General features: G+C 48.5%; 1 pseudogene; it reads left to right on the top strand.

The window, feature by feature from the left end:
• Positions 1-1,257: 1,257 nt before the first annotated feature.
• LOC142461587 (GTP-binding nuclear protein Ran-like) lies at positions 1,258-1,961 on the top strand (annotated as a pseudogene).
• The last annotated feature ends 6,658 nt before the right edge of the window (positions 1,962-8,619 follow it).

Genomic DNA, 8,619 nt, shown 5'->3' with positions numbered 1-8,619 from the left:
TATATAAATCTCTTTCTTATACGCATATGTATGCCCGTGGATTTGTTTCTCTAGTCTATCCAGACTAACACAGGGAATTTTGAAAGTTCATGGGAAAATGGAATGAAAAGGTAAAGGAATTCTTCCACAAACTTTTTGAAGTCCCCTTGTATGTCTGCAACATAGTATGCAAAACATAAATACATCCACATACCTATGTCTGTGCAATGATGTACTTTGTTTCCCTCGGAATCATTTGAGAGTAAGTTGTAGACCTGCGCTTCATTACCTCTAAATAACGACACCTTTCCAAACACAAGAGCGAGAGGAAGATGCCTGTGGCTGGCGAGATGGCCCATCCTGGAAACCTTATGCAGAGTTGCAGATCCATGAGTTGGAATCAGAGGGATGGCAGTGGAATTGGTTTGGGTTTTCTTTCTAATTACGTAGCTACAGCACTGATCAAAAGCATCAGGGATGCCGTGATTTCTGTCTAACTTATGGACGTTATTCAGTCTCTGATTGGCTCAGTCTTTTATAGCAAATAACTGCCGCCCCCACCCACAAAGTTCACACACCACAAAAACTCCGAACCGTATGTTGCCTTTATTGTCACATCATCTTTTTTTTTTTTTTACCAAATCACATTTCTCAACACCCAACAAAACTTTCAACATGCAATTACTTTTTTGTCAAAACAAAAACTGAATGGACATTAGTTTAATTTCACTGGCAATACATACGCTTCGTTATAGAAAATCTTTCGTCACAGGCAGCCAGTTTGTGATTTCTCAAATGTATGAAATAAGCATATGAATGAACAGGTTTCTGATGGAAGAAAAATTCTTTAGTAGGTGAACATAAATTCCCGCCCTAGTGCCTTTAACATTTTATGAACAAGGGACGAGTCGTCTTAATTAGAAATTTGAAACACAACTTTATTCTAACAAAAAGGAATGGGAGTGACAGTTAACAAATAAAACGTCACCACTGAACATTGTGATGTGACTGTAGCAGTCTTGTATTTGAATTTCAAGAAAGAAAAATGTGTTCCCAAACAGCTAGATCTGTGGGTCCAAAACAACAAAAAAAGGTTTTTAACCGCCACACTCACTCCGAAGCCCATTCATCTCCTTCAGCCTCCCAGAGAGGAGCATGTTCTGTGTAGCTCTGTAATAAGAGCAGCAAACATGCGGCTCCACTGCCATCACAGGACAGTTGCCTATAAAACTAGACTTCTGACGCTGGTCCGGAGACGCTTCTGGAAGATCCATCATGATGGCCGACCAAGAAGAACCCCAAGTCCAGTTCAAACTCGTACTGGTGGGTGATGGTGGTACTGGAACAACGACATTTGTGAAGCGTCACCTGACTGGTGAATTTGAGAAGAAGTATGTAGCTACCTAAGGTGTTGCGGTCCATTCCCTTGTGTTCCATTCTAACAGAGGATCTATCAAATTCAACATGTGGGATACAGCTGATCAAGAACAAGGCGGAGGACTGGGAGATGGCCATTATATCCAAGCCCAGTGTGCCATTATAATGTTCGACGTAACCTCCAGGGTTACTGACAAGAATGTGCCTAACTGGCACAGGGATCTGGTTCGAGTTTGTGAAAAAATACCCATGGTGCTGTGTGGAACAAAGTGGGTATTAAGGACAGGAAAGTGAAGGTGAAACCCATCGTCCTCCACTGAAAGAAGAACCTTCGCTACTACGACATTTCTGCCCAAAGCAACTGCGACTTTGAAAAGTCCTTCCTTTGGCTTGCTAAAACACTCATTGGCGATCCTAACCAGGAGTTTGTGGCCAGGCCTGCTCCTGCCCCACCGGAGGTTGTTATGGACGCAGCTTTGGCAGCCCAGTATGAGCATGAGTTAGAGGCTGCGCAGACAACCACTCTCCCAGATGAAGATGATGACCTGGGTCACATCAACTTCAGTCTCCTTTATGTGGAGACGCTCCCTGCTTTGGCATTTTGAAGAGGACAGGCCGGAGACTGCCCCTCGGGCTGGGTTGTCTGAACTATCTTCATGGAGAGATTGAGAAGCTCGCTTACCTGGGGCATCACGGAGCCCAGTCCACCATGGCAGGTGGCACATGATACTGGCTTGTCCTCTTACGGCTGATGGCCACTTCACTTTGCTTACTTCATTAAGATCATGTCCATCATTTTCTCTGCTGTAGCTTGGGGAATGAATTCTACTTTGTGGAAAACTCTCTCTTCTCCTGATTGTCCTGCATCCCACACCTTCGGACTGTGCCTACCATCCATCTGCGTGCACTCAGGTGGCTTCTCTGCCCCCCCCCTGCCCCCAGTGCTTCTTTGTGCCACCAAGGCCCTGTGGTGTTTCAGGGGGTAGATGAATGGGAGGGAGGTGGTGGATGTTGGAACCCCGGTTGAGGCAGAAGTGTTAGGTTATTTCTCCCTGTCTTGAGGAAGTTGTATCTGCCCAGACCCAGCCGTCCCCGGTCGCCTCTCCCTCCAAGTCTCCTTCTGCCCCGCCCCAGGGTTCTGGTTTCTTCCAGAGAGCCCTGGCTTCTGGGTGCTTGCCATGTTGATGCCATCTTGTCATGCCCTGTTAATTACCTTGTACAAACGTATCTGTGCTCCAGCGTCTAGAGGCGTGAACGAGAGAAGACCCTGTGCTGCAGGTTGAGAGGCAGCGGTCCAGACGCCATCATTTCCACTCTTTGCCACAGCTCCGCGTGGTGCGGGGTGTTAGAGGTCACTGACCTGACTCCCAGCATCCCTGTGCACAGCAGAATGAAACACTGCTTGCTGTGAGCAGAGACATGCAGGGGTATTAAGTGTTGAAGGTCTTGAATGTTGATGGAATGCCCCTTCGTGCCTTCCAGTCCAAGAGCTGGTGTGGTAGCTTACCACTGGGCTGGGCTGGGCCCCTGGTGTCTCCATGGCATCTCCATCCCCTGGGAAGCCAATTTGCATATTCCGTCCCTTTCCCCTCAGTCTCTCCATTACATTCCCCATTTACTTCGAAGGGTCTAGTACATTCCTTTTTGTCGAACTCCTTCGGCTTTCTCCCAGGCCCTGCCTCTGGTGCCCTGTCAGCACTTGATTTCCTGTCGCGTTCTCATTCATCCTCATTCCTGGCCTGCCCATCCCACTCACCCGGATCTTTGATGAACCCGGACCAGGCCACTCTGCGTCTCCTCACAGGAGGACTAATTTTAGCTGTACGTGTGCTGTCTGCAGGCATGCTTTTAGAAGTGGGCTGCAGCTAGAACCAGTAGAGAAGGGTGTTGTTTGCTTAATAGATGAGCTCATCAGCCCGCCGCATGAGAAACAAGTTGACATCACTCTCAACTGTGATCCCTGTGTAATCTCCCCCAAGGCAAAAATCTGTGGTCACAGAGACAAAATGAAACATTTGATGTGTACATATTTCCGACGAGAACACTCTATTCACCAAGGTCGGGTGAATTGTTTGCCCAGGGAAAGTCAACATAAGCCATTGAGTTCTCGTGACAGTATTTTCCCCTCTATAAGAAGAGGCACTTCTAATCCTTTTATTTCTATTCGATCACTCACTGTCATTGATTCCGACATACAGTGACCCTATAGGATAAGGCCCCCATGGGTTTCCAAGTCTGTGGGTGGATTTGAACTGCTGAGCTTGTGGCTAGCAGCCCGATGTGTTACCAGTAAGCCACCAGGGATCCTTATTCCTATCTTAAAGTCCAGACCAACCAAATACGAAATGCTCTGGCACTTTCCCTTCAGTTCTCTTTTAGCAAGTAGATCCCTTTTGGGAATTGTGGGGTCTCTAGGGGAAGCATCCTATACTTCCTTGCTGTCTTGAAGAATTGATGATTCATTCATTCATTCACTCGTCTAATAGTAATGGAGCACACTAGCTATGTGTCTGGGACATGGGCTGTAGGGAGGTAACAGTGAGCTGAATTGGCCTTTCCCTCTTGGAACCTATCATCTAACAAGACAAGAATCGAAACAGACACACACACAAGCACACGCTGTATTGCATGACGTCGAATGTGCCATAAGGCACACCACTACTGATGGTATCATGAAATAAAAGCCATGGTTATGATTTTAAGACACAACTCCATTAACATGTACAAGAACCGTGTGCGCCTTAGATTTTACCTAGAAGTATGGTCATTATTAGTTATTGTGAGTAGAACATTTTTTAAAGGAGAAAAAACCCACATGGAGTCACAAGAAAGACTAACAGGAATCCCTGCTTTAGAGTGACATCAAAGTTGAGGCTTGAAGGCTGGTTGGTGAGGAGGAGTCAGTTGCTGTCTTGAACCTGTGGTTCCGGAAGCCTGTGAGGGTGGCCCTCAGAGGAGGGGAGCCTTCCCCAGTGGGAAGCAGTCGGGGCGACGGAGGAGGAAGGAATGGAGTGAGACTTGGAATGCTCCAGAGGAGAAGGAAGGCTAAGGCAAGGGCACAATGACGGCAAAGGCGAAGGGCCCACGGTCACTTGATACGCTCACAGGTCTAGGAGACCAAATTTGGGTTGATGTGAAGCACTTCCCAGGGATTGCAATGAAAGACAAGCCAATGAGGAAGGACTTCGGGTCCAGGTGACAGTAAATCTCTCACCTCTTAGAACGGCCAACTTTTCTCTCTATGGCTTAGACAAATAACCTGCATCTTTATTCCTTTGAGGGCTGGCAGAGAGAAACATGCATTGCCTTTTTGCTCTTGACTGAGAATTCCCCTAAGCCAAAAAGGAGGTGGTGGGGAGAGAGGAGCAGGTTTGAGGTAGAGGTATGCCAACAGCGGTGGATAAGGATCATGAGCATAGGGGTCAGGGTTGCACCTGAAATGATAGTTGAGGGTTATTATGGGTGCTAGCTGCTGCTGAGTCAGTGTGTTAGTCCGGGTAGACTAGCGAAACAAATTCATAAACACGCATATGTGCACAAGAGAGTTTTATATAAGGGGTAATTATACATTAAGAAAGCATCCCAACCCAGTCCAGTCCAAGCCAATAAGTCTGATATTAGCCCATATGTCTGATACCAATCTATAAAGTCCTCTTCAGACTCATGAAACACATGCAATGACGCCGAATGCAGGAAGATCACAGGCCAGTGGGTAGAAAGTCTTTGGATCCAGTGGCGTTGTAAGCATCTCAGTGCTGGCAGGGGTCTCCATGTGACTTCTCCTCAGGGATGTCTCAAAGGAAGCCAGCCTTGTCAGTAGAGAGTCTCCAAGGGAGTAAACAGAGAGAGAAAAGTGTCTCCCGCCTCTTTGGAGGAAAATAGATTTCCCAGAATTCTCAGGAGAAAGCTGTGCCCACACAGAGGCTTCATTGGCTATGATCCGATTGACAGACTAGACGCCACCCCTCCACTCTTAATCCTCTCAAACTGACACCAGATTATGTAACTACCACACTGGGTGACAAACGAAAGCACAGCATCATCTTCACACTGAGTGGTAGGTGTGAGCCCATTGTCCCAGTTACTGTGTCAACCCACCTTGCGTTGGGTCTTCCTCTTGTCCCCTGACCGTCTATTGTACCAAGTACGGCATTCATTCCCAAGGGCTGGTCTCTCCTGATTACACGTAAGGAAATATTGCCACTCTTCTTTCTGAGGGGTGCACTACTTGTGCACACTGCATGGTTTACAATCAGGACAGGTGTGAGCCCGGGGTGTAGCCTTTCACCATGCTCGCTCTGTCTGTGTGTGAGTGACTAATCTTGGAGCAGGACGGTCTGAAGAAGAAACCAGCAGCAGGGTTGGAGGGAGGCTTGTGAACACTGTGATCAGCAGAAGACACAGCCTGGCTTGCTCCAAGTCAAGAGGTGTTGAAGCCCACAAGGGGTCTCAAACCAACTCAGAGTGACCTTATAAGACAGGGTAGAACGGCCCCCATGTGGCTTTCCACGGTTGTGACTCTTTTTAAAAACTATTAAAAATCATTTAATTGAGAGTTCTTACAGATAGATATCATAACATGCCATAGTTCAATCATATCAAGCAGTATTGTACAGTTAGTTGCTACCACAGTCAGTTTCAAAACCTTTTCTTTCTTCTTGAACTCTTTGATATCAATTCCCCTTTATTCCCCCCTCCCCCACCCTACCCCTTAGGGACCCTTATTTTATTTTTCTCTATAATAGTTTCTTTTCCCTTATCTTACACAACACAATGTATCTATTTGCATACAATGTAGTTGTTTAATCCCATCAGGTGGAGTTATACAGTCATCAATGCTCTCGGCTCCCTAGGCTCCCTTTCCCATCCCACCTCTCTTCCTGTAACCTCAGGGAATAATTATTCCTGAAGGGTTATAGATCCTGACTTTCAGATCCAACTGATCTTTTTTAAAAAGTAATTTTTTTAAGACATCATTTTATTGGGGGCTCGTACAACTCTTATCACAATCCATACATCCATCCATTGTGTCAAAGCACATTTGTACATATGTTGCCATCATCATTTTCAAAACATTTTCTTTCTACTGGAGCCCTTGGTATCAGCCCATTTTCTCCTTGCTCCCTCATGATCCCTTGATAATCTATAAATTATTATTTTTTTCATGTCCCACACTGATCACTGTCTCCCTTCACCCACTTTTCTGTTGTCCATCCCCCTGGAAGGGGTGGTGTTATATGGTGATCATTGTGAGTACCAACCAATCGTAAACATGCAAATGAACATATGCAAATCTAACATGAATAATGAGGTAAAACAAATAAAACCATAATAGCAAGGGGAGGAAATATTAAAGAACTGAAGGATAGTTATGTGGTTCATCAGTGCCCTACCACACCCTGGCTTTATGACCCCTTCTGAGTGGCCTTTCTGAGAGGGACTGTCCCCATTGTCTTACAGGTGGGTTTTGAGTCTCCATTACATCCATGTCTGGTCACATTGATTTGGTTGCTTGTTTTTGAACTTCTGATAGCTCATCCTGTTGACAAGGCTGTAACTCTTTATGGGCACAGAAAGCTTTGTTTTTCCTTCAGGAAAAGCAGCTGGTGGTTTTGAACTGCTGAAATTGGAGTTAGCAGCCCAATGCATAACCACAGTGCCACCAGGGTGGGAGTGGGCGGCTAGTGGGAGAGACAAACTGGATTTTCCAGAATCAACGGAGCCTGAAATGAAGTGTTCCAACTAAAGCCACAAAGAGAACTGAGAGGGTCTTCTGCAGGGTATGGGCATCGGGAAAGGATGGGTTGTGGAGGTTAGCGAGGGCAGGCTGACCTTGGCAAGGTCATGGAAATGTCTGTGAGTGCAGGGGCGTCTGGTTCCGGGGTCAGGAGGAGCTGGTGGAGATGGCAGGGCCTCAAACTCCAGAAGGCACACAGAGCCATACATCGGGAGGGGCCATCACTCCCGGCTCTCGCTGCTCTTTTCTGTCCAGTATGCCTTGCCTCGCCTCCCCTGGTGCTCAGTGAGCTCCTCTTCCTCCTCCTCCTCTGTGTCTCCACAATCCACCACTCCTTTCTTTGTGTCCTTTATTTATTTGGCTGCTATAGCTTCAACAGACATTTGGCACCGACCGAAAGGGAAGGAGCAGCTTTGTGCTTTCACAGCAGTTTCACTCAATCCTAGGATTTGTTGGGGGCACCCCAAGAGTGCCCCTCCCTAGGTCAGAGCTAAGTGGCAACTAAGGCAACAGGACAGGCAGGTGGAACTGAACGTATCGGGTAGGCCAGGGAGCTCTCGATGCTTTGTCGTCACTGGGCCCCGATTCCCCATTTCTAAGATAGAGTGCGTGCACTCCCTGGTCCCGGCCGGCTGGCCTCTTGGCAGGAGCAGAGCACTGTCCCTTCCCCTGCCCTCCTGTCAGCCATCTTCACAGCAGCGAGGAGAGGGGGACACTTCTGCTTGCTAACTACCGGTGCAGAGTGGCCTGAGTTAGGTGGGTCCAGTTCCCAGGTTTGTTAGTGAGTTATGTCTCTCTCCCATTCATGGAAAGGAGTAACCGACAGAGCCAACAGAAACGAGGGGGAGGAAGAGGAGACAGTGGCGTGTCATTAAGTCAGAAACACCCTCCTGAAAATAAGAGTGTGGGGGATGGATCTGGCACACGTCGCCCATTGTCTGGTTGTTGTCGTTCCCTCGCTCTTTAATCTGAATGCAAGTGCTGCTGGCGTGGCCGGGACCACCTCACCTCTGTGGCCAGAACCGCCTCACCTCTGTGGCCGGCACAGCCTCACCTCTGTGGCCGGGACCGCCTCACCTCTGTGGCCGGGACCGCCTCACCTCTGTGGCCCGGACCGCCTCACCTCTGTGGCCGGGACCGCCTCACCTCTGTGGCCGGGACCGCCTCACCTCTGTGGCCGGCACCGCCTCACCTCTGTGGCCGGCACCGCCTCACCTCTGCGTGCCAGCATTTCTGAGGCTAGGTGCTTCGGATGGGTGTTTGGTTGACTGGCCTGGGAATGGGGCAGGCAGGCTCTTTCCCAAATGTGGAGCCGGAGGCTCTGGGGTGGCATGCTCTCCAGCTGCTGGGATAGGGGCTTCGAGCCTGTATCCGTGTGGTTGCATGGCTACCCTGCTCCTCAGAGACTCCAGGTTGCTCTTCGAGGTGAGTGCAAACGTCCTCTGGTTCTGACTTCCGGCTCTCCGTGGCCTGGCCCTGGCGGCCTTGTCCACGCCTGCAGCCTCCCGTCCAGGACCTGGTGGACC

The sequence above is a fragment of the Tenrec ecaudatus genome, chromosome 11 (assembly GCF_050624435.1).
Source record: "Tenrec ecaudatus isolate mTenEca1 chromosome 11, mTenEca1.hap1, whole genome shotgun sequence".
Lineage (NCBI taxonomy): Eukaryota > Metazoa > Chordata > Mammalia > Afrosoricida > Tenrecidae > Tenrec > Tenrec ecaudatus.
This window is presented reverse-complemented; position numbering and strand designations above follow the sequence as displayed.